We start from the raw sequence: 25,554 nt of genomic DNA, 5'->3' as shown, positions 1-25,554 counted from the left end.
AGGGGCTGATAATTTCATGCTGTGTTGACCTCTTTTGTGTAAATCAAGCAAATTACTTTTTTTATCAGTATTGTCAGTGTTTTCATATCCTGTTTATATTGTTCAAATATTCACTGTGTTAGTTTTCAAAAGAAGTTCTGTAATTTCTCAGGTTGCCAGTAAAAAATGTGCTCCGCCAGTAAATTTTCCATGTTTTGTCAGTAAAAAATGCTGTGGGAGGTTGGCAACCCTGTCTTTAACCTAAGGAGGACTGCATAGGTTGGTGATAACAATGGATCACAGAGGTGTAATTTGTAGTGTAGTCTCTATCAGAAGCCCATGTGACAGGGTGACATTATTATTATACACGATTTATAGAGCGCCAACAGTTTACGCAGCGCTTTACAATGTATAGGGGGGGGACAACACAATCACAGTACAGTTAAATACAAATGGGTACAGGAGGGTCCTGCCCGTAGAACTTACATTCTAAAGGGAGGGGCTGGTGGTACAAAAGGTAATAGCTGCAGAGAATGATTTGATGGGGGTGGCTCGGGGACAGTTGTTAGGTGGGTGTGGGATAGGCTTCCCTGAATAAATGAGTTTTCAGGCATCTCCTAAGACTGGATTCACACCTATGCATTTTTGGTGCTTTTTGCATTTGAAATTTGCACTACAGTCCATTTAAAATGGTTTCCTATGGATCACGTTCTGTAGTGCAAATCTGCAAAATTCAAAAAGTACTAAAAATGCATAGATGTGAATCCAGCCTAAAGGTGGACAGGGTAGGGGCTGCTCAGACAGACTGAGACAGGGAGTTCCAGTGGTTGGGAGAGGCTCTGGAGAAGTCCTGAAGGTGAGCATGAGAGGAGGTAACAAGGGATAGAGAGCAGGAGATCCTGGGATGATTTGGGCTATCCGCAGATGAGGTTGGACATCGCAGGAGACAGTGACACATAACAGGAAGTGTCTTTACAAAGACATGGGGACACCATCAATGATTTGAACAAGTGCTACAGGATCAAATAGATCGAACATTTCTAATCGGATGGTAAAGCTTGGATGACATGTTGATGATTGGGATCACATGGTTGCATTGCTGCTCACTATCCGGCTGCATGTTGTGCCCTGTTATCAGCCCCGATGTGACGTGCACTAAACTGACCCCGATCCTGCGGGATTCCTGGAACAGGCTACAGATTAGGATTTGCTCTGCACGAGTTAATAAGGATGAAGAGTCTCCTCCCTCCTCCCCGGACAAGCCCCGCCCCAGCACTCCGCCCCTCCTCTGAAAGCTGCCAGGACTGAGCAGTGAGCCGCTGTACAGAGTATAGAGAGTGGAGGAGGCGATGGGACTGCGGTGACCCGGGGTGACAGGAGCATGCCGGACACAGAGGTGAGCGATCACACGGTGACACCCCGGACACAGCTGTCACCCGAGGGGGACACCAACTTACTTTGTCCTTGTTTAGTGTTGTGTGGCCGGGGATGGATGCTGTGCACGTATCGGTGAGCATGTCTGCCTTGTGGAGGTGATTCATGTTTGTTCCTGACTGTCCCATGGGGGGGGGTCTCTAATTGCCCCTCTCTGGGGTATTCCTGGATCACATCACATGGAGATCTGTGTGTACTGCAGAGGCTGTGTGCTACAACCAGCAGGGAACATATGGGAGAGATCTGGGATCTACTAATACAAGGACAGCACTTCCATTGGATGGGCTTTACCTAAAAGGGTGCCCCACTTTTATTGGAGGAAACGTTTGTGGCTGAGAAGTGGTCATGCACCATACAATCTGATTGTACACCAGCCTTTAAGCTCAACACACATTACAATCTCCTCCTTGTTTGATTTTCCAACAACTATGTAGTGCAAGGAGCTGCCTGATTGGATACTCATTGTTTGGATAGAGGAGGGAGTTCCTCCTATTACATAGTTATGGTAAATCTAAGGTTGATTGTACATTCTGTGGTCACATTGTAACATGCAGTGGTGTCGCTAGGGGGTGTCTTTTGGGGCTATAGCCCCGAATCTGGGGCCCATAGCCCTGAGTCTCGGCAGGGGAGGCTCTCTGGGGACCCTGATGTAAGTGGGGGGGGGGGGGGGGGGGGGCTCTCTGGGGATATATACATACACACGCATGTGTATTACTGTATATACATGTGTATGCCCACCCAAGCGTATGACTTTCTTTACTACGCAGCTATGGGCTCTAGCCCCAGATCTTTTGTAGACCTAGCAACACCCCTGGTAACATGTATGGTGAGCCTAATGCCCCATACACACGGTCGTACATTCCGACAACAAAATGCATCAGATATTTTTTTTCTGGCGGAGTTTGTGCCAAACTTCTCTTGCATACACACGGTCGGACAAAGTTGCCAGAAAATCCGATCATTTTTAACGAGGTGATGTACAACGCGTACGTCTGGACTATAAACGAGCTAGTAGCTGTGGTCTCGTAATTTATTCTGAGCACGTGTGGCACTTTGTCTGTCGGATTTTGTTGTCGGAAAATTTTAGATTCTGCTCTCAAACTTTGTATTGGAATTTCCAACAGAAATGGTCAGATGGAGCCCACATACAATTGGATAATTTTCCGCAAGAAATTCAGACCGTGTGTACAGGGCATCAGATTTAACAAAAGTATGTTATAAGGACAAGCCTGAACAATCCATTCAAACCCTATCCAATTGGGCAAGCCTTTGCATTACATAGCTGATGGTAGATATAAAACTAGGTTCACATCTGTGTGTGTGTTTCTTTTTTTTTTGTTTGTTTTGTATATTTGCAGATCAATGGAAATGCACTACAGTCCATTTCACCATATTTCCTATGGGTCCCGTTCACATCTATTCAGTTCCATGCACGTTGTGTTTTTATATTTTTATTTTTTTAGTTTCTTTTGCACGGAGCATTTTTGCCACCATAGATGTCATTGAAAATCGCATGGGAAAACTAATGTACATGTGTTTTTTGGTGCGTTTTCCTGCGTGATAACAGACACCTCCTCTTAGCAACATCTGTACTTCCCAAATGCAAAATGCATTAAGCACAGTCACACTGAACTGCAGGAATGAAGCCGTGCGAGTTCAGCTTGCACAATTTCGCTCCCACATATCAGTCCCGATTTCGGCTGCGATTTCAAAGACACCTGGTTTTCTGCACAGATGTCGATGCAAATCGCACCCTGAAATCGCAAATAATAGTACAGAATTAACTTTTTTTTTTTAATCGGTGCAGCGCCGCAAATGCAACATTGTGCTGATTTAGGACGGTGCCAATTTTGACATGTCGGAACGCACCAATGTGAACCAGGGCTGCTATGCATTTAAAAATGTGCATGGAAAAAAAATGCACTAGAAACATGCTGCAAAAATGTACCAGCCACACATGTATAGATATGAACTTGGCCTTATGGCGATTGTACAGTCAGATTGCAGAGTGTGTGGTCAGATTTAGGCCCGAGTAGTAGGGTAGCTCCTGTCTGAGCCATGCTGCAGGACTACTTTCTTAGGCTCAGTAAACACTAGTTGTGGGTGCAGGAAACGTATTGATACCCGCAGCCGAATCGCACTGCTCATGCGATGGGCTACTATTCATTCTTAATGTGTCCCACCCCATGCATCTCAGCCCGCAGCGCAATTGTGGGTGCGGGAACTGCAGGAAAACCGCATGGTCAAAAAGACACAGCAGCCCGTTCCAAAAAATTCCAATGAATGGGCATATGTGCCCAAGCAAACGCGGGACGCACTGCCTGCACCAGTGTGAACTGAGCCTTAAGGCCTGTTCACACGATACGAAAATCGGAAGTAAAAGTTTTTGTATGACAAACGATCTGCCAATTTTCGGATTGTTAGTATGGGACTTTTGACAGCCGATTCTGATTTTTTTCCTACGACAAAAGCTGGATGTGCAGACTATAAAATTTGTCGGTTGTGAACACAATGTCTGATTTTTGTATAATTAGTACCGTTTTCGTCCAAAAAAAATCCGTACTACGCATGCTCAAACAAAAGAATACATACAAAACGATTCAACACATAACGTCGCTTCTGAAGTTGAATTCTGTCATATGAGAATTTTCATTCACTTCTGACATGAGACTAGAATGTAACAAAAAACGGACAAACTGTCGTCCAAAAATCTGATCGTGTGTACGAGGCTTTAGAGTGATAAGTCTCTAGAGATTGGAACTCCTTGAAATCCAATATCTGTGGTTTTTGTATAATGGCCTCAGAAATCCTAGTGTATGATAATATGATAGGCAGGTACAGAGTACCCAGGTCTACTCCAAGCTGTGCTCAGACAGCTGATTGGCAGGGTCTCCAGAGGAACCGCCAACAAAAACTACAAAGGTGTCTGTTTTTGTTCTCTGTGCTGCCTGTTCAATGTTTATTTATTACAGTTATTTATATGAGACAATTTACACAGCACTTTACATACTGTACATTTACATACTGTGCCCTCAAGGAATTTACACTCTCTAAAGCTGGTCATACACAGTTTGAATTTTGGCTGCTTTGTTGGGAGCTAGTATGAAATTAATTTAGTGAAATTAATTCCCCTCCTGCATGATATCGACTGATTGGAAAAATCAAAGGTGTCGGGTGAAAAATGGTCAGCCAAACAGCAGCTGCATCCATTCAGATGCAGCCGCTGTTCAGGTATTCTGACTATGCTGCCCATGCTAGAATACAGTAGCCCAACAGGAACATTTGTCAGTCTGTGCTGTTGTTGGAGGAAGTTGTTGGATTTTTACGTGTGGCCAACTTTAGGTCCCTATCTCACATGCATACATGTGTACTAGGGCCAGATTAGACCGGAGCCAATTAACCTACCAGGATGTCTTTGCAGTGCATGCAGGCTTATCGAACAAAGATCAGCTATGTGTAGAGAGACAAGTCCTGAAACTTTTACCTGTCAGTGCTCTCAGCCCCCCCCCCCCCCATCCACCCTTGAGTTGTGTAGGGGGGTGATTTTTGTTTTTTGGGTGCAGTTTTGCATGGGAAGTGCCACACAGGAGCTTCTTAAATTGCATAATTGGCCTGTAGACTTTTATTTATGAGAGCACCTAAAATAACGCGCGTGTACGTACGTACTCATGCTCTCCTTTTTTCTTTTTTTTTTTTTTTTTTTTTTTTTTGCGTGCTCTCATTGAACTTATTGGGGCCGAAAACACCCCATTCTGCTTCAGAAGCAGCTTGTGTACTTTATGCTACACGTGTGATATTCCCACATGATGTAAGCCGGCGCTGTAGCAATTGCGTGCTGGAAACCGGTACTATAAGTCAAAGAATATATCGCCTGTACCCCACAGATCCTTGAATATAGTCTGAACGTTTATTCGGGTGATCACATCACACTGGTAATGGGCGTTGTCTTGGGGCCATGCAGGACCCCTTTGTCAGGTATGTGATGTCACCTTATGCCTGATGAAGGGGTCCTATGTGACTCTGAAATGTTGCACTCTACCACTGTGATCACCTAAATAAACGTTTGGACAGTATTTCAAGGTTCGGTTCACGCTGGTGCACTGTTTGATATTGGATGTGATGCAAATCGCAAGCTATGTCTGTGCGTTGCAAACTCAGGCATACAGATTGTATGGCTGAATTCACATTGTATTCGGACCAAACTTGTACAGGATCCTTTTTTTGGTCCGCACCAGAATCGGATCGCATGGGTGTTTACGCCCATGCGATCTGATTCCTCTCCGAATTGACACTTTGCACTGCGATATGCAAACTGAAGTGGGGGTGTCATTAACTTTGTATTGACAGTCCCAGCAGTTCTCATAGGGCAGTGTGAACTGAGCCAGGCACCTGAATGCTTAAATGAGAACAGGGATACATGACAAGAATGGAGTTTGGCTTGTTGAGCATTTTAGATCTTTGGGCTGGAAAATGCGGAGATGTGAATGGGGGGGCTCAGAGCTCTTTTCTATGAATCCAGTATTTGTACTTGACAGCCCTTTACGCTCGGTTCACATTAGTCTAATGGCAAAACCACAGCGATTCCTGTTCGGGTTCCCACACCGCATCAGCATCGCAATCTGCAAACCGCTGCAGGTGTCTTTTTATAAAGTTAATGACACCCCCCCACATTGGTTTGTAGAATGCAGTGCGAACTGTGGAATCTGATTCCAGTACAGACAAAAAAAAGGGGGGCTCTGCACCATTTTGGTCCGAATACGATGTGATTTCAGCCATACAAACTATGGCTGAATTTGCAGCGCACAGACATCGCATGTGATGTGCACCAGAATGCAGTGTGAATCGCATGCGATGTCTGCAGTCGCATCAGTGTGAAGCCTTAGGTGATGATGACTTCTGCTTTTCCATCACAGCTCTATGCAAATTCACATTAGCTGCTGTCTGATGGTCACCCTACGGCACTAGTGTATGAAAAGCATGCAAGAAAGAATGTTTTTTTTTTTTTTTTTGTTGCCTGTAGCAACCAATCAGAATTCTTTTTCATTTTCAGCTCTGCACGGAGAGGGAAATCGTTGTCAGCTGATTGGTTGCTTTGGGTAAGAAGAAATGTTTATATCGGCACACTTTTCATTCAAAACTTGTGTAAAGATCCGGTAAACTGACGTCATTGGAATGTTCTCCTGATTCCTCCCATATGGTGACACCTTGGAGCTGAAAGGGAAATGTAACCCTGCCAGTACTGGTGACCACAGAACACCATGTTCTCCAGGTTCTTAAAAAAAAAAAAAAAAAAAACTTTTACAAACTGTGCCAATCAAATGCTTCCAGTGAGCGTTGCATACAGAAAGTGCTCACGTCCCCATGGCTTATGATGATGAATATCCGTAGCTCATTTGTAGCCAGTCATCTGACACCAGGACATGCTAATGACCCTTCCTGCAAGCTGCTAAAATTAGCTGTCCTCAGTAAATGTTTACTCTCTATGCTTTTTTCCTTACATTAAATTCCAGCTCCCCAGTACTGGAGCAAGTGTGTGCATTAATGCCCTTGTGCAGGCGCGGTCAGGATGAATCTGGTTGTAGTTGGTTCCTCAGGTTGGGGTTTTTTTTTTCGGGGGGTTCTATAGAAGTAGCGTGAGGCCGACAACTGTAGTAGGTCATCTAGCTGAGCCACTCTCTTCTGACTGGGTCAGGTTACTTGGCTGCAGCTTTTAGTTCAGTTCCTGGTCCCAGAGAGACGAGGAGGGTGGGAGGGGGTGTCATAGTATATCGTATTGTTTCGCATAACCAGATTAACAGTTCTGGCGATTTTACAGTAATCTTTTTATTTATCTTTTACAAGCGTGCAATTAATTTGGTTGTAAAAGTTCTTCACCCAAGCTGTAAAGCCAAGGCATTCTGCTTGCTCTGGATCTGCTGGGAATTAATTGCCTCCCCTTTTTACAGCACTCATTTCCCAAACCCGCAGGACATGTTCTACATGGCGGTTCCTGGGGATATATGTTCCATGCCGCACCTGCATTTGGCATACAGGTTTTATGGTAAAAGTAAGGCAATGCTGAGGAGATGACGGCTGTGACTGGAACATGAAGCCTGGTTGGTCTACTTCGCTAGGTCAGGTTTTAGTTTAGTGTCTTTTTTTTATTTATTTTTTTACATGGCAACCGTGGGTTGTTTTTTATTTTTTTATTTTTATTCACGCCGCTTTCAGCAGCTCTGTTTGCGTAAAACCGACTCGCACAACTGGAAATGGAGAAAACAAGCGGATGTGGGGACAGCCACTGAGGTATCCATGGTAATGTGTGTGTACAAGGCCCTGGCTCTGCACTGAAGGGCTCTCAGGAGGTTTTCCTAAGGGCAAATCCTCATTCATTGTCCCAGCTGCTGGAAGACTGTACAATAAGTAGACAAGAGACCGCCGACAAATTAACTCCTTCATTGCAAAAGAGATTTCCAGCCAGGGCTACGTAATATACTGAAAGCCGCTGTTGAGGTGCTGCTTGGAGTAAATTACTGCTAATCTGCTGTACTATACCTGCCTTTGTACGCCGCATTAGAGAAGGTCACTTCTGTTTTGGTAAATAGACCTTTTTTGCCACGTCTGAGGGTGACATGTAAGCAGGAGCACCTGTGGGAGTGTACCAGTTAGGGACAAATGCTGCGTCTTTTTTTTTTTTTTTTTTTCTCAGCCGTAGGGTGAGTTTACATAATTTTATTTATTTTTTTGTCCTGTTTCCTAATTGAACAAAGACGTGCACATTTATTGTGTTGTGCTCCTAGCTTTTGTGTGTGTGTGTGTGTGTGTGTGTGTGTATATATATACAAGGCGTTCTTTGCTGCCATTATGATCATATAGTTGGCAGCAGTTTTTTTCCAAACAGAGCAGCTGGAAGACACATATGCTTCACTGCAATGATTATAGTCTGCAGGCTGTAGTAGATTGCCTTTCATCTCCAGAAAATGTCGCAGGCAATATTAAAAATACTACAGTCCATTGAGCTAACGCGAAAGGCTCGGCTTACCCAAAAGTGATGTTTCGTTTTGGATAGGCCGATGGATTAATTTAAACCACAGACTTGTCACGTTTCTTGTGGAACCTGCCAACAAGATCTTTTGTACCTGGGGCGCTTTGCAGGGGCTACATCGCTAAAAATAGCACCTGCAAAGCACCTTGAAAGAGCCGCTGGTGTGTCTCCAGTGTGAAAGCCCTTGGGCTTTCACACTGGAGCGGTGCGCTGGCAGGACAGTAAAAAAAAATAAAAAAGTCCTGCTAGCAGCATCTTTGGAGCGGTGTATACACCTACCAATTTTTTTTCCTAGCTCTTTGCACCAGTTAGGCCGGATTCACACTTCCATGGCTTCGAATTTGACATCCCTTCGTGACTTCATCGCTGCTTGCATATGGCTTCTTTAACAGAAGTCCATGCAAGTCGTATTGAAGTCACACCAAAAGTAGTGCTGGAACCTTTTTCTAAGTTGGAGCTACTCGAGTTGCACCAATTAGAACGGTTCCATTGCAGTTAATGGGGGGGAACTTGGTTGCATGACAAATCGTGTCAGTGAGAACCACGGTTTATAGTCTTAGACCCCTTTCACACTGGGGTGGCACCGGCGGTAAAGCGCCGATATTTGGCTGCTAGTGGGACGCTTTTACCCCCCCCCCCCCGCCCGCGCTAGAGGCTGAGAAAGGGTTAAAACCACCGTATAGCCACGCTGCCCCATTGATTTCAATGGGCAGGAGCGGTGTATACACCGCTCCAAAGATGCTGCTAGCAGGACTTTTTATTTTTTTACTGTCCTGCCAGCGCACCGCTCCAGTGTGAAAGCCCAAGGGCTTTCACACTGGAGACACACCAGCGGCTCTTTCAAGGTGCTTTGCAGGTGCTATTTTTAGCGATGTAGCCCCTGCAAAGCGCCCCAGTGTGAAAGGGATCTTAATGGGGGGGGGTTAGGGGTCTTGCTTTCCCTGTTTGAGGTTTAGTGAGTCATGTCAGATGTTGCAGAGCTTGGTACTTTAGGAAGGAGATTTTGCAGCTGAAATCCCAAAGGTATTCAAGAAGACTCTGGCGGATTTCTTGCATCTGAATTCACCCCTAGATACAGTATACTTTTTGGGAACAGGCCCATTGGGGTTGCAGTAATAAAACTGCAGAGTGCAAATTCTGATGGAGCCGTGCATGGTAGCTTCTAACTTCTCAACAGCTTGTTCAATTAATCTTTGGCAATAAAATTTGGGAGCTGGTTGGTTTCTTTGCAGAGTTGCACTAGATTTTTGCACTCTAGTTTTAGTAAATCAACCCCTTTATGTTCTTTGCTTTGTAGTTCTATTTTTGTAGTTCTTTTTGATCTACTTTTCCTGTTTTGGTAAAATATGTCTTGATGGTTAGAGCTGACAGCTGTAGGTGTAAATCATAAATAGGCCTTGCCAAAGTTTCTGAAGATAGGACTGTCTGTCTGTCTCATAGCAACAAATCATATTCAAGCCCATCCTCGATGGGTGACGTAGGACAATACGTATGAAATGTGACAATTCTTGTTTTAGATTCTTCCAGAGCCCTGAATGTTGTGTGGGTTTATTTTTTTATTTTTTTTTTTTTTATTTTGCTGTTGATTTAATGAAAAACTTAGGGGCTTGCTTCAACTGAGCACATAGGTTGACATGCATTGCATTAATGGGTGTTGCCATACTTGTTCTTTCAAAACACAATTCAAGTCCTTTTACATTACCTTGAATGGCAAACTGCTGGTCATCCCACTGAAAATGCAGTAGTGGGAACAGGCATTCTTGGAAAAACAAGGAATTTTCTGATGTCTGCATTGTTAATGCAGCCAATCGTATGACAATGCATGTGGCTGAAACAAGCCCTCAGGGAAGAAGTTACAACGTTAGATCATTTGATGGACTAGGTCTTTGGTGTTCTTGTTTTGAGGGTATACGTAACCAACATTTATTAAAATAGGGTAATTCAATCCCATTCCCAGGCAGTCATAGTATAGCCAGTCATAGAAGCCAGTGGTTGGTCACAACTAAAGAAAAGTAGTCACGATGTTAGAATATTTGTTGAATAGGGCTTTGCTGCTCTTGTTTATGAATGGTTTTGTATACATCCTCAAAGAAGATCATTCCAGAAGTCACAGCCTAGTCCTTAAACCAATATTCACAATTTTAAAAAGACAAGTATTTATTATTTTTAATCAGCCTTTTTAAGTACTGCACATCTGTGTGTGAGAATTATGTAGGTTGCCATTATATTTTTTTTTTCAAAGAAGATGCACTGAATGTGAACTAGCATTTCCAGGGGGGCAGCAATGGCAGTGCCATGGCATTTTTTTTTTTTTTTTTCATGAGAAATGATTTCCTAAACTCTCCAGCCTCCACCAAGACTGAGTTGATGGACAGGACTATTTGTTTCTTCATGTTCCTTTTATTAGCTGAGCATAACCGAGAGAACATGGTAAGAAGGCTTTATGTTGAATTTGGAAGCTGCCATTGTTTTCCCTTATAAGGAATGATTGTACTTTCATGGAAAGTTTAATCACTCCTTTTGTCTATCCCCCAGCTTACTTTGAAGCCTCCTCCTACATACCTACCTCAGATCCTACAGTATTATAAATTGGGCATTCACGTCCTGCAGAAATCATCAGAACCTTTGGCCCAAAATCTTTTTCCCTGGCCGTACCAATGCAGTTAATTGATCAAGACATGGTTATAAGTGGCCACCCCAAAGCCCTTGCCTTCAGAACCAAATTGTTAGCAGAATATAATGGGCACAACCACTGCAAAATCCCCACTAAGAATCTGCCATGTGTTACAGGAAAAAAGCAAAACATTCTCTACCAATCTGCAGTAAAAAGAAGAAACCAGTAGATCTAATAATCCGCCTTCCTATAATGTACAATATTGTGCCTTTTGGGTCAAGACTTGTTGCCCTGCTTTAAGTAGGGCTGTCTGTCTGTCCACATCAGATGAGTGAGCAGTCCTTGGTAACGGCCCCTGTGAAGTTTAGCAAGCACTGTAAACGGGTGAGGTGGCTGGTGAGCAATTTAATCACACAAGAGTAGTAGGATCTGCTGGCACAGGAAACTTGCCTGAGGGATACACCATGGGGCAGGGTGGCAGTGGCTTAAGTCACGGAGGAAGGTTTTGATGATAACCATCTTGGATATTTGCATACAAATGCATTTTCTTTTTAAAATAGAACTAAAGACATTATTATTAATAATAATATTATTACTATTTTTTCATTTTTGAATAGAGTAAGGGTGGGTTATAACCCCTGTCATGTGTGGTGTACGTTTTTTTTTATTTATTTATTTATTTATTTTTTGCGCCATCTGGGAGATTTCCATTCATGTCCTATCTCGTAGCCAGTAGAGTAAGTGAGAGGAAATTCCTCCAAAGGGAGGGAGTCAGTTTGTTACCAGAACTAGTGTTGTTGACATAGAAAGGTTTCCCCTCTTTTACTTTTCTGTGGACAATCCAAGAATTGGGATTTTCTTTGTTTGGTGTATACATAACAAAAAGAGAGTGAATCTCCCTAATGGAGATACATAGAGGAATAAAAGACTGACAGTCTCTCGCTACTTTGTCCTAAAATAAAAAAATAAATAAAAGTTCTACCTTTTTTTTTTTTTTTTTGCCCAACCACTGCTGGCGGCTTTAGCAGGCAACAGTGATCACTGTATTCTGTCGATGGGGAAAAACACAATAGTGCTGCAGGAGCAATTCCTCCATTAACACTGACTGTATTGATGGGGAATTGAGGAATTTTATTTGAAGGAAAGAAAATTGAAATTGCATAATGTATAGCCTGCCTCATACATACCATGAGAATATTGAACGAATGATCGTCTGCTTTTTAAAAAAAAAAAATATATATATATATTTATTTTTTTGCATGCTACTTTCATATTGAAAATGAAGAGGTTACTTAAAATGATACTAAAGTCTTGTGTGTGTGTGTGTTTTTATAGAAGAAAGTCACACTTGCCTGCTCTGTGTAGTGGTTTTGCACAGAGCAGCCCAGATCCTCCTTTTCTTGGGGCCCTCATCTGCACTTCTGGCCCCTCCCTCCTGCCCCCACAGCAAGAAACTTGCTATGGGGGCAGCCGAGCTGCAGCTCCGTGTGTCCATTCAGACACTGACATTGCTGGATCAAGATGGGGCTTGGGTAAGTATTATGGTGGGGGGTCGGGCTGCTGCACACAAGCTTTTTTTTTTTTTTTTTTTTTTTTTTTTTTTCGTGCATAGATTGCATGAAGATAAAAAAAACAAAAACAAAAACAAAAACCTTCTGCCTTTTACAAAAGTGACAAATTCCCTTACAACAGAATACAACTTTGGCAGTGATGCAATGTGTTTGTATTATGTTGTAATGTATACTGTCATTTCTGAGCATGCATGGTCTTGGGCTTCCAATTTTTTTTCGGATGAATACTGTACTGATTAAACATGCTGGTATTGTATCGTACGAGGAAAACGTTTTTTGTGTTTGTCTCTTTGCATAATTACCATGATTGGTTCTCAAAGGCTGTGTACGAACGATCAGATTATTGTGTGATCACTTGAAAAGTGGTACTTTTTTTTTTTTTTTTGTTTTTTTTTTTTCGGTTTTCTAATCGTGTGTACTAGACGTACAGAAAGCATGCTCCAGTGTACAGTTGGATGTAGTCTCCAGACCTCATCATACATTAATCTAATCTGCTAGTGAATGAAAAGCTATACACCGTCTACATGCGGTATCAGATGACTGTTTGGGTGCTCTCACAGTTTACAGACAGATGTGCTTATCTTTCATCATTGAATAGCCCCAGCAGTGCCCCACAGCTACAGCCTCTTATCTGGGATAAATGTTCAATCTCCTTCCTAGTTTACAATGTAATTCACTCACTCTTCTGGCATTTCCTTTCTTCTGGCTACCTCTAGTACATTCAGGCTGTGCCATTTACTGAGTCCCAAGAATAAGGGAAAAACTGGTTGTCATGGTTCAGTACAAATCTAGTATTCAAGCAAAACACTCTTGGGCACTTTGATGTAGTGTCCTGTATTCTTTAGGTTCTGTTTGGAGCCGTGAAGACAGTATGTAGTATTCCGCTAGCGTTTTTAGTGAAGTGTCAGTCTTCCAGGCAGCGTGGAATTCTGGGAGGGAATGGGTGGATGTTCTCTGCTTTCTTTTGATGAGAGGATTAGGGCCCATCTCCATGCCCTCCTAGATCCTCCATCCGCTTGCTGCTTCCGAAGCAAGTTAACTGTTTGATGACGGGCTGAATGTTGGTGCGCTTCATTTGGAAACTGCTCGCTAGTTAACCAGATAGCAGATTCAAAATATGTTTTGGTAATTTTTTTGCGCTACACTATTTATTAATTTTTTTTTTTTTTTTCCCCTACCTGCTGACCTTTAAAAAACAAAAAAAAAAACCCCCAAAAAAACCCACTAATGTATTATGCTGCATGCAGCTTCATATTGAAACTTTACCCTCTTCAAGTGAGGGAGCTGCACCATGTGCTGTCTGTACCTTAAATAGCCACATAACATCACCACACTGTAATTAAAGGGAAGAAAATAGAGCCCTTCCTCTGGGGTGGAATGAATTTTGTGGTACTGTATCTCCATGCGGTTTCTGTCTTGTATGTAGAAACATTAGTTTTATTTTGCTTATCGCTACTTAAACAGGGAAGATGGTGCTTTCTAACGATGCAGCTTGCACCTTTACAGCTGTGCTGCTGTAGAAGTCCCCTATTAAAAACCTGAAGGTTTTGTAACTTAAAGCGCAAAGCTTAAAAAAAAAAAAAATAAAACACAACAAACCAAAACCTATGCTTTTAAATTTTCCCTGTTGGCATTCAGGCACCTGAAGCTCCAAAAGGAACGCAAGCTGCTTCTGAAGCAGAATTTTTTGTCTCTTTTTTTTTTTTTTTTTTTTTGGCCACACTGACTTCAATGGGAGCATGCAAAAAAAAGAGTACTACACATGTCTTTCAGGCACTTCCATAGGTATCTTTTGATCAATGGTACTAAAAAGCATCTAATCCTGATCCTGTGCACCACTTCACTCCTTTTTAAAACACCTCCAAAAAATCCTCATTGCCTACAAACACTACACTCAAGTGTGAAAGAAGGCTAAGCTATGCAGTTAATTAGCATGCTTGGAAGAGATGATACTTTGTCAAGTAAGTTGAGTGCTGTAGAGCTGCAATTGTGACGCTAAAGCCTAATACACACTACTAAATGTTTTTTTTTGCCCACCGGATTGAATGAAAAAACTGACAGTTCAGGAGAAGTCGCTGTACTGACTATCCAATGTTAGTACATTGATCTCCCCTGCTGTGCTATTGTGCTCTGACAGAGGGTACCCCCCCTCTCCCTAGTCAGGCCACTTCGACAGAAGCCGGCCGAACAGCTGGCCTCTGTCGGACCGGCTGCCGTACACACGGACTGAATGTTGGCCGGCTTTTATAGAACTGGCCGATGCTGCCCACCTTCGACCCAAGTGTTTTTTAGGCTTTACAGGTAAAGATCTTTAACTGTACAGGTATGCATGAAGATAAAAATGTATCTTCTTCCCCCAGCAACCCTTGACTTTTTTTTTTTTTTTTTTTATTCTAGCTGAGCATAATGGAACTTGCTGAAGTCAGACTGGTCACCAAGGACCCTGTTGACTGAAGGCTATAGAGGTGTAGCCCCCTGGATGACAGAACAGGGGGATAGAACTGTGCATGCGCCTGCTATGTAGGCCAAATTAGTTGTTTTTCCTCCCTAAAGCCCCGTAAACACAGCTGAATGTCAGACAACGGCTTGGTTCCTGACGGTCTGTCCAACAGTAGCCAGCCATTCGGCCGGTTTCTGTCAGACATGCGTGCTAAAAAAGAAATCGGCAGCTGATTGACTCCTAATCAGTGCTCTCAGCCAAGAGCTGAGAACGCTGATCAGAGTGTTCTGGTGGGCACGTCCCCCTGTCAGAACACAACAGCTCATCGGGGGAGATCACTGAACTAACCTTGCATGTTAGCACCAGTTTCTTAACTACCAAATTTTTCATATGTGGAGGACACCGCTCTCGCGTGCCAGAAAGCTGTGCAAACAATTGTATAGAGCTATAGAAGAGCGAGAGCATTTCTAGGACAAGTTGCTGCACAGAACCTATCGATTGTTATTGTGATCAAGAAAGATAAGACTTCTGGCAGGATCACCAGGTAAATAATGCAGAGAAGTAGAATATAAATAAAGGCTTTTTAGAGATCGCTTAAAGTGTACTTCCACTCTTGCAGTAAAATTTTGGGAAAACAATGGGGGTGGTTTACTAAACCTGGAGCACACAATCTGGTGCAGCTGTGCATAGTAACCAATCTGCTTCTAGGTTTTATTGTCCATGCTTAAAGTGGAGTTCCACTCATTTTTGCAAGTTTATTAAGTCAGCAGCTACAAAAAGTGTAATGACTGACTAATAATAAACACACTGACCTGTCCAACGGTCCATAGATGCGGCCGCCTGAAGCCTTGCTCCTCTCCCACCGCCTCTCAGCAGTGCTGGCATTGCAAGTATGGGCACCCGGCTGTGACAGCTTGTGGCTTCACAGCCGGGTGCACACTGCGCATACGTAAGCGCTCTCTTGGTGGCCAGACAAGCTTCAGGGACCTGTGACATCCCAGAAGATTGGGGAGAGGAGGAGTTGCCTAGATGGTGAGCTGCAGAGAACAGGAAGTGGAAGCTGGGTACATATCAAAACAAGCTGAAGTTAGAAGCTGGTTACTATGCACCATATTCTGTGTACACCAGTAAATCTCCCCCTATGTTTTCTCAGATCTGACTTCTTCAATCAGACGGCATACTTAAAGCGGGGTTCCACCCTAAAGTGGAACCTCCGCTGATCGGATCCCCCCCCCCCCCCGGTGTCACAATTGGCACCTTTCAGGGGGGTGGAGATACCTGTCAAAGACAGGTATTTACACCCACTTCCGGGCATAGACTCCCGTGGGAGTCTACGCCATTTCCTGTCCTGCCGCGCTGTCTGCTGGGACACACACAGGTCTCAGAGACAGCGCGGAGAATTCCTATTGCGCTGCACGACTCGCGCATGCGCAGTAGGGAACCGGGAAGTGAAGCCGATTCGCTTCACTTCCTGATTCCCTCACCTAGAATGGTGGCGGCATCGCTGGAACCCGGGACAGGTGAGTGTCCATTTTATTAAAAGTCAGCAGCTGTAGTATTTATAGCTGCTGGCTTTTAATATATTATTTTTTTTTTTTTGGTGGAATCCCTCTTTAAAAATGATTATTCACATTACCTTTTTGCTGTTTTATTAGACAGACTGCAAGCTTTTCTGAACAATTTCAGAGGGAGCCTGTCCTAATAGGCTAAGGACAGGCTGAGTTTCCTCTAAATTTACATAAGGTGGTTAAGGCAAGCTGCTTAATCTTTAACCCTTTGTAAGCAGTGGAGGCTGGTGGGCTTTTCTTCTGGGGGGGCAGCAAACAACCAGCACTACCCCCCCCCCCCCCCGCTTCGGGCGGCGTAGCACTGATGGTCCCCCCCCGGTACCAGGGGCGGCCGTGGGACTTGTGGGGCTGTCCTCCTCTCCTGCTGTGTTCTCCGGCTCCAGCGCGTCTCCTCTTCCACAGTGCAAGGCATCCAATAGCCAAAGTGCCAGGGGATCCTAATTGGTGAAACAGGTGTCACTGACCTGACTCCTGATTGGTGGGATGCAGCTGTAGTGTAGCGTGACAATGGCAAATTCATTCGCTATGGCTGCACAATTGGGTGGGATCGGGGTGAACTCTCTGCACCCCAAGCCCACCCCATTTTGAAGCCTATTAGTCTCTGGCTCTAATCAGGTGCTTAAAAAAAAAAAAAAAAACCCCACCATAGGAATTCATGTGCCCGGTATCCTGAAAGGGGTCAGGCATGTGGATAGGGAGGAGGGGAGGGGGGGTGTGGTACCCGTGCGCCCACAATGCACAGGCCACCACTGTTTGTAAGGATTTGGAGTGTTAAAATTTAGTTTACTGATGAGATCTACATTTGGCCTTACACCTGAGTGCTGTACAAAAGAAATCTAACAGACTCCTTCATTCACACAAATATGGATGGACGAATACCCATCCTTGCCAGGCTGTTGTATTTTGCTAACTGATAGCGGGCAACAGGTGCCACAGCAAATTGACCGTTAGACAATTTTTGACCTGGCTCCATAAGCACTGTTAGCATTTCATCTGGTTCAGAAGAATTATCTGAAATTCTAACCATCTATGGCCAGCATTATTTGTATTTTTTTTAGTGCTAGAGTTACCAAATAAGTGTATTAAATGGTAAGCAGCAATTTTTATACTGGTTATAATATGTTATGCGAAGGAGAACATGTACAGGTACATCTCAATTTAAAATATCAAAAAGTTAATTCAATTCAAAAAGTTAAATTCGTATAGATTCATTACACACTTGATATTTAAAGCATTTTTCTTTTAATTTTAATTCTGGCTTGCAGCTAGTGAAAACCCAAAATTCAGTGTCTCAGAAAATTAGAATATTGTGGAAAGGTTCAATATTGTAGACTTAGGCCGCGTACACACGCGGGGACTGTTCGCTCAACTTTGTCCGTCAAACAGTTTCAGCGAACAGTCCGCTCAAAATTAGCATGGACGGACTTGCCCACACACGACGAACGAACAGTTTGCTGAAACCGTGCGCGATGACGTGAACGGCACGTACGACGGGACAGAAAATACGACGTCCTATACACTGCATTACAACTTTCGGCGTGTAAATCCTTTCTGAGCATGCGCGGAACTTAGTTTGACGAACAAGCCTACACACGAGGGGACTGTTCGCTGAAACCAAGTTTCAGCGGACAGTTTTTCGGAATTTCCGAAAAACTTTGTTCAGCAGACTGTTCACTGAAACTGTCCGCTGAAAGCCCACACACGGGCGGACTGTCCGCCGAAACACTGTTCAGCGGACAAAGGTGGGCGAACAGTCCCCGCGTGTGTACGCGGCCTTAGGCTCCATGCACACTGAAGCTCAAAAAAGCTTTTTCTGAACGCCAGATTGCTGGCAGAAAACGCTGGTTGAAAAACGTGCTTTTAACAGCGTTTTGTACTAGCGTTTATGAGCGTTTTCAATAAAAATACACAGAGGACACTCCAAAAATCCCACAGTACATTCCAAACTCCCACAATGCATTGAAAAAATAGAATGCCAAACACTAACGCGCGTTTATAAGCGTTTGTCGTTTTTTGGCGGTGAAAAACGGCACTTTGAACGCGAATTTCTGGCGTTCAGAAAAAAGCCCATAAACTCCACTGCTCATTAAAGCTGAAAAACGTCCATGTGTGCATGGACACATAGCCTAACATAGAGTGGAGTTTATGGGCTTTTACAAAAAAACGCCCAAACTCCAATAAACTGCAGTTTATCAGCTCCAGTGTGCATGGAGCCTTCTGGTGTCACACTCTCTTATCAGCTAATTAACGCAAAACACCTGTAAAGATTTCCTGAGTAGTGATGGACGAACTTCCGACGGGACGTTTCGCGAACGCGAAACGCGAACGGGCACAAACGTTCGCGAAAACGACCGTTCGCCGCGGGCTCCATTGACTTCAATGGGAGGCGAATTTCGCAAACCTTTAGGTCGAATTTGCGGCCACGGGGTAATTATTAGGGGGTAGCACGTAGTCCCACCACCTGGACAATAGCATAATACATGTATGAGGTGAATTTGGGATCGATAACTACAAGCATTTTTTTTTTATTTGGGAAATTGTTCTGACAATTCAGGACTATGGAGCTAATGAAGGCAATGGAGGAGAGGGAAGGTCAGGGACCAGGGTAGGCAAACAAGAGGGTGCAGGAGATACAGAGCACTGACAGCAGCACCGTAATACAGAGCACTGACATCAGCACCGTGACATACAGCGCTGACAGCAGCTCCGTGACATACAGCGCTGACAGCAGCTCCGTGACATACAGCGCTGACAGCAGCTCCGTGACATACAGCGCTGACAGCAGCTCCGTGACATACAGCGCTGACAGCAGCTCCGTGACATACAGCGCTGACAGCAGCACCGTGACATACAGCGCTGACAGCAGCTCCGTGACATACAGCGCTGACAGCAGCTCCGTGACATACAGCGCTGACAGCAGCTCCGTGACATACAGCACTGACAGCAGCTCCGTGACATACAGCGCTGACAGCAGCTCCGTGACATACAGCGCTGACAGCAGCACCGTGACATACAGCGCTGACAGCAGCTCCGTGACATACAGCGCTGACAGCAGCTCCGTGACATACAGCGCTGACAGCAGCTCCGTGACATACAGCACTGACAGCAGCTCCGTGACATACAGCGCTGACAGCAGCTCCGTGACATACAGCGCTGACAGCAGCACCGTGACATACAGCGCTGACAGCAGCACCGTGACATACAGCGCTGACAGCAGCTCCGTGACATACAGCGCTGACAGCAGCTCCGTGACATACAGCGCTGACAGCAGCTCCGTGACATACAGCGCTGACAGCAGCTCCGTGACATACAGCGCTGACAGCAGCTCCGTGACATACAGCGCTGACAGCAGCTCCGTGACATACAGCGCTGACAGCAGCTCCGTGACATACAGCGCTGACAGCAGCTCCGTGACATACAGCGCTGACAGCAGCTCCGTGACATACAGCGCTGACAGCAGCACCGTAAGCAGCCCCAGGAGGAAGTCAGCACAGCACAGGGATGGTGTGATCCCCTCATAATAAGAACCCCCAGGAGGAAGTCAGCACAGCACAGGGATGGTGGGAGCCCCTCATAATAAGAACCCCCAGGAGGAAGTCAGCACAGCACAGGGATGGTGGGAGCCCCTCATAATAAGAACACCCAGGAGGAAGTCAGCACAGCACAGGGATGGTGGGAACCCCTCATAATAAGCAGCCCCAGTAGAAATATGACACCGCTCAACCTCTTCAAAGAGGAGGGTAGGGGCATATAGTACGGTGTGCTTTTTTGGGTCAGGGAAGTGAGCCAAATGAATTAAGAAGGTCTGTGTGCTTGATTCCAAAAATTGTTTATAGACATATACATGGTCTACTGATCACATGTGTTGAATTCCTCCGAGATCCATGCCTCATTCATTTTTAGAAATGTGAGGTAGTTAACACTGTCGTGAGCTAGGCGAGTACGCTTATCGGTCACAATCCCCCCTGCTGCGCTGAACGTCCTTTCGGACAGGACACTGGATGAGGGGCAAGCCAACAGTTCGATTGCAAATTGGGCAAGCTCTGGCCAGAGGTCAAGCCTGCCCACCCAGTAGTCTAGGGGTTCATCACTCCTCAGAGCGTCCACATCGGCCGTTAACCCAATGTAGTCGGACACCTGACGGTCTAGGCGTTCCCTGATGCTGGATCCGGATGACACCTGTCGATGGGTCGGCTGAAAGAATGACCTCATATCCGAAGTCACCAACACATCTTCAAACCGGCCTCTTCTTGCAGGCGCTGTTGGATTGGTACCCGCAAATCCTTCTCTGGGAGTGGGAATTGCTCCTCTGCCAGCGCACGCAAAAGCAGAATGCAGCATTTCTCGAAGCAAGGCCTGGAAGTGCTGCATTCTGACAGCCCTCTGCGACGGCGGTAACATTTCCGCCATTTTGTGTTTGTACCGGGGATCTAAGTACGTTGCCACCCAGTACTGGTCCTTGACCCTCATGCTTTTTATACGGGGGTCCCTATTAAAACACTGGAGCATGAAGGCCCCCATTTGCACTCAAGCGGAAGGTATGTGGTGGTGGTGGTGTTGTTGGTGGTAGTGTCTTTGGGGGTGCACATAGCAGAGAGTGAAGAAGAGGGTGCAGATCGAGAGGATGAGGAGGGTGCAGAAGAATAAGGCTGAGTGAGCCACTCAACCAAGTCTGGTGCGTCCTTTAAAGTAATTGAACGCACCTTCTGCAACTTCCCACTTTGGCTCAAGGCTGTTGCTCCTGCCCTACCCCTACCACCCCTGCGGAAGGGCCTGCCTCTTCCTCTGCCTGTCATTTTTTAAATCACCCTGTGACAAAACTCTTAGTCCCTATACCGCTGAAGGACTGCTGCAGTATAGGGCAGCGGTCAGCAGTAGTGCACGTCAACCCTATGTATTGTGGACCGATAGCGGTCCTTACAGAACAGCAGACTGTACTGCACTCAGGCCTATGTACCGTAGCACCCTATACCAAGTTACCAGTCCTTATAAAAACTTTTGTGGACCAAGCAGGTTGTGTGTTAGTGATTAGCAGACTGTACGTCAGTCCCTATACCAATGAAGGACTGCTGCAGTATAGGGCAGCGGTCAGCAGTAGTGCACGGCAACCCTATGTATTGTGGACCGATAGCGGTCCTTACAGAACAGCAGACTGTACTGCACTCAGGCCTATGTACCGTAGCACCCTATACCAAGTTACCAGTCCTTATAAGAACTTTTGTGGACCAAGCAGGTTGTGTGTTAGTGATTAGCAGACTGTACGTCAGTCCCTATACCAATGAAGGACTGCTGCAGTATAGGGCAGCGGTCAGCAGTAGTGCACGTCAACCCTATGTATTGTGGACCGATAGCGGTCCTTACAGAACAGCAGACTGTACTGCACTCAGGCCTATGTACCGTAGCACCCTATACCAAGTTACCAGTCCTTATAAAAACTTTTGTGGACCAAGCAGGTTGTGTGTTAGTGATTAGCAGACTGTACGTCAGTCCCTATACCAATGAAGGACTGCTGCAGTATAGGGCAGCGGTCAGCAGTAGTGCACGGCAACCCTATGTATTGTGGACCGATAGCGGTCCTTACAGAACAGCAGACTGTAACGCACTCAGGCCTATGTACCGTAGCACCCTATACCAAGTTACCAGTCCTTATAAGAACTTTTGTGGACCAAGCAGGTTGTGTGTTAGTGATTAGCAGACTGTACGTCAGTCCCTATACCAATGAAGGACTGCTGCAGTATAGGGCAGCGGTCAGCAGTAGTGCACGGCAACCCTATGTATTGTGGACCGATAGCGGTCCTTACAGAACAGCAGACTGTACTGCACTCAGGCCTATGTACCGTAGCACCCTATACCAAGTTACCAGTCCTTATAAGAACTTTTGTGGACCAAGCAGGTTGTGTGTTAGTGTTTAGCAGACTGTGCGTCAGTCCCTATACCGCTGAAGGACTGCTGCAGTATAGGGCAGCGGTCAGCAGTAGTGCACGGCAACCCTATGTATTGTGGACCGATAGCGGTCCTTACAGAACAGCAGACTGTAACGCACTCAGGCCTATGTACCGTAGCACCCTATACCAAGTTACCAGTCCTTATAAGAACTTTTGTGGACCAAGCAGGTTGTGTGTTAGTGATTAGCAGACTGTACGTCAGTCCCTATACCAATGAAGGACTGCTGCAGTATAGGGCAGCGGTCAGCAGTAGTGCACGGCAACCCTATGTATTGTGGACCGATAGCGGTCCTTACAGAACAGCAGACTGTAACGCACTCAGGCCTATGTACCGTAGCACCCTATACCAAGTTACCAGTCCTTATAAGAACTTTTGTGGACCAAGCAGGTTGTGTGTTAGTGATTAGCAGACTGTACGTCAGTCCCTATACCAATGAAGGACTGCTGCAGTATAGGGCAGCGGTCAGCAGTAGTGCACGGCAACCCTATGTATTGTGGACCGATAGCGGTCCTTACAGAACAGCAGACTGTAACGCACTCAGGCCTATGTACCGTAGCACCCTATACCAAGTTACCAGTCCTTATAAGAACTTTTGTGGACCAAGCAGGTTGTGTGTTAGTGATTAGCAGACTGTACGTCAGTCCCTATACCAATGAAGGACTGCTGCAGTATAGGGCAGCGGTCAGCAGTAGTGCACGGCAACCCTATGTATTGTGGACCGATAGCGGTCCTTACAGAACAGCAGACTGTAACGCACTCAGGCCTATGTACCGTAGCACCCTATACCAAGTTACCAGTCCTTATAAGAACTTTTGTGGACCAAGCAGGTTGTGTGTTAGTGATTAGCAGACTGTACGTCAGTCCCTATACCAATGAAGGACTGCTGCAGTATAGGGCAGCGGTCAGCAGTAGTGCACGGCAACCCTATGTATTGTGGACCGATAGCGGTCCTTACAGAACAGCAGACTGTAACGCACTCAGGCCTATGTACCGTAGCACCCTATACCAAGTTACCAGTCCTTATAAGAACTTTTGTGGACCAAGCAGGTTGTGTGTTAGTGATTAGCAGACTGTACGTCAGTCCCTATACCAATGAAGGACTGCTGCAGTATAGGGCAGCGGTCAGCAGTAGTGCACGGCAACCCTATGTATTGTGGACCGATAGCGGTCCTTACAGAACAGCAGACTGTAACGCACTCAGGCCTATGTACCGTAGCACCCTATACCAAGTTACCAGTCCTTATAAGAACTTTTGTGGACCAAGCAGGTTGTGTGTTAGTGTTTAGCAGACTGTGCGTCAGTCCCTATACCGCTGAAGGACTGCTGCAGTATAGGGCAGCGGTCAGCAGTAGTGCACGGCAACCCTATGTATTGTGGACCGATAGCGGTCCTTACAGAACAGCAGACTGTAACGCACTCAGGCCTATGTACCGTAGCACCCTATACCAAGTTACCAGTCCTTATAAGAACTTTTGTGGACCAAGCAGGTTGTGTGTTAGTGATTAGCAGACTGTACGTCAGTCCCTATACCAATGAAGGACTGCTGCAGTATAGGGCAGCGGTCAGCAGTAGTGCACGGCAACCCTATGTATTGTGGACCGATAGCGGTCCTTACAGAACAGCAGACTGTAACGCACTCAGGCCTATGTACCGTAGCACCCTATACCAAGTTACCAGTCCTTATAAGAACTTTTGTGGACCAAGCAGGTTGTGTGTTAGTGTTTAGCAGACTGTGCGTCAGTCCCTATACCGCTGAAGGACTGCTGCAGTATAGGGCAGCGGTCAGCAGTAGTGCACGGCAACCCTATGTATTGTGGACCGATAGCGGTCCTTACAGAACAGCAGACTGTAACGCACTCAGGCCTATGTACCGTAGCACCCTATACCAAGTTACCAGTCCTTATAAGAACTTTTGTGGACCAAGCAGGTTGTGTGTTAGTGATTAGCAGACTGTACGTCAGTCCCTATACCAATGAAGGACTGCTGCAGTATAGGGCAGCGGTCAGCAGTAGTGCACGGCAACCCTATGTATTGTGGACCGATAGCGGTCCTTACAGAACAGCAGACTGTAACGCACTCAGGCCTATGTACCGTAGCACCCTATACCAAGTTACCAGTCCTTATAAGAACTTTTGTGGACCAAGCAGGTTGTGTGTTAGTGATTAGCAGACTGTACGTCAGTCCCTATACCAATGAAGGACTGCTGCAGTATAGGGCAGCGGTCAGCAGTAGTGCACGGCAACCCTATGTATTGTGGACCGATAGCGGTCCTTACAGAACAGCAGACTGTAACGCACTCAGGCCTATGTACCGTAGCACCCTATACCAAGTTACCAGTCCTTATAAGAACTTTTGTGGACCAAGCAGGTTGTGTGTTAGTGATTAGCAGACTGTACGTCAGTCCCTATACCAATGAAGGACTGCTGCAGTATAGGGCAGCGGTCAGCAGTAGTGCACGGCAACCCTATGTATTGTGGACCGATAGCGGTCCTTACAGAACAGCAGACTGTAACGCACTCAGGCCTATGTACCGTAGCACCCTATACCAAGTTACCAGTCCTTATAAGAACTTTTGTGGACCAAGCAGGTTGTGTATTAGTGTTTAGCAGACTGTGCGTCAGTCCCTATACCGCTGAAGGACTGCTGCAGTATAGGGCAGCGGTCAGCAGTAGTGCACGGCAACCCTATGTATTGTGGACCGATAGCAGTCCTTACAGAACAGCAGACTGTACTGCACTCAGGCCTATGTACCGTAGCACCCTATACCAAGTTACCAGTCCTTATAAGAACTTTTGTGGACCAAGCAGGTTGTGTATTAGTGTTTAGCAGACTGTGCGTCAGTCCCTATACCGCTGAAGGACTGCTGCAGTATAGGGCAGCGGTCAGCAGTAGTGCACGGCAACCCTATCTATTGTGGACCGATAGCGGTCCTTACAGAACAGCAGACTGTACCGCACCCAAGCCTATGTACCGTAGCA

At 45.6% G+C, this 25,554-nt stretch overlaps 1 protein-coding gene across 2 annotated transcripts in view; it reads left to right on the top strand.

Moving 5' to 3' along the window:
* Nucleotides 1-1,247: 1,247 nt before the first annotated feature.
* SH3BP4 (SH3 domain binding protein 4) overlaps nt 1,248-25,554 on the top strand; it is a 76,250-nt gene continuing 51,943 nt past the window's right edge. The window contains exons 1-2 of one of the 2 annotated variants that reach the window (XM_077448219.1): nt 1,266-1,375; nt 6,464-6,509. The gene's annotated coding sequence lies outside the window, so the exon portion shown is untranslated. Of the gene's footprint in view, nt 1,376-6,463; nt 6,510-25,554 lie in introns of both variants that reach the window. The other variant, XM_077448218.1, reaches the window with a different exon arrangement.

The sequence above is a fragment of the Lithobates pipiens genome, unplaced genomic scaffold, assembly GCF_037356315.1.
Source record: "Lithobates pipiens isolate NorthernLeopardFrog02 unplaced genomic scaffold, aLitPip1_a1.2 Scaffold_22, whole genome shotgun sequence".
NCBI lineage: Eukaryota > Metazoa > Chordata > Amphibia > Anura > Ranidae > Lithobates > Lithobates pipiens.
Note: the sequence above shows the minus strand (reverse complement) of the source record. Positions and strands in the feature narration are given on the sequence as shown.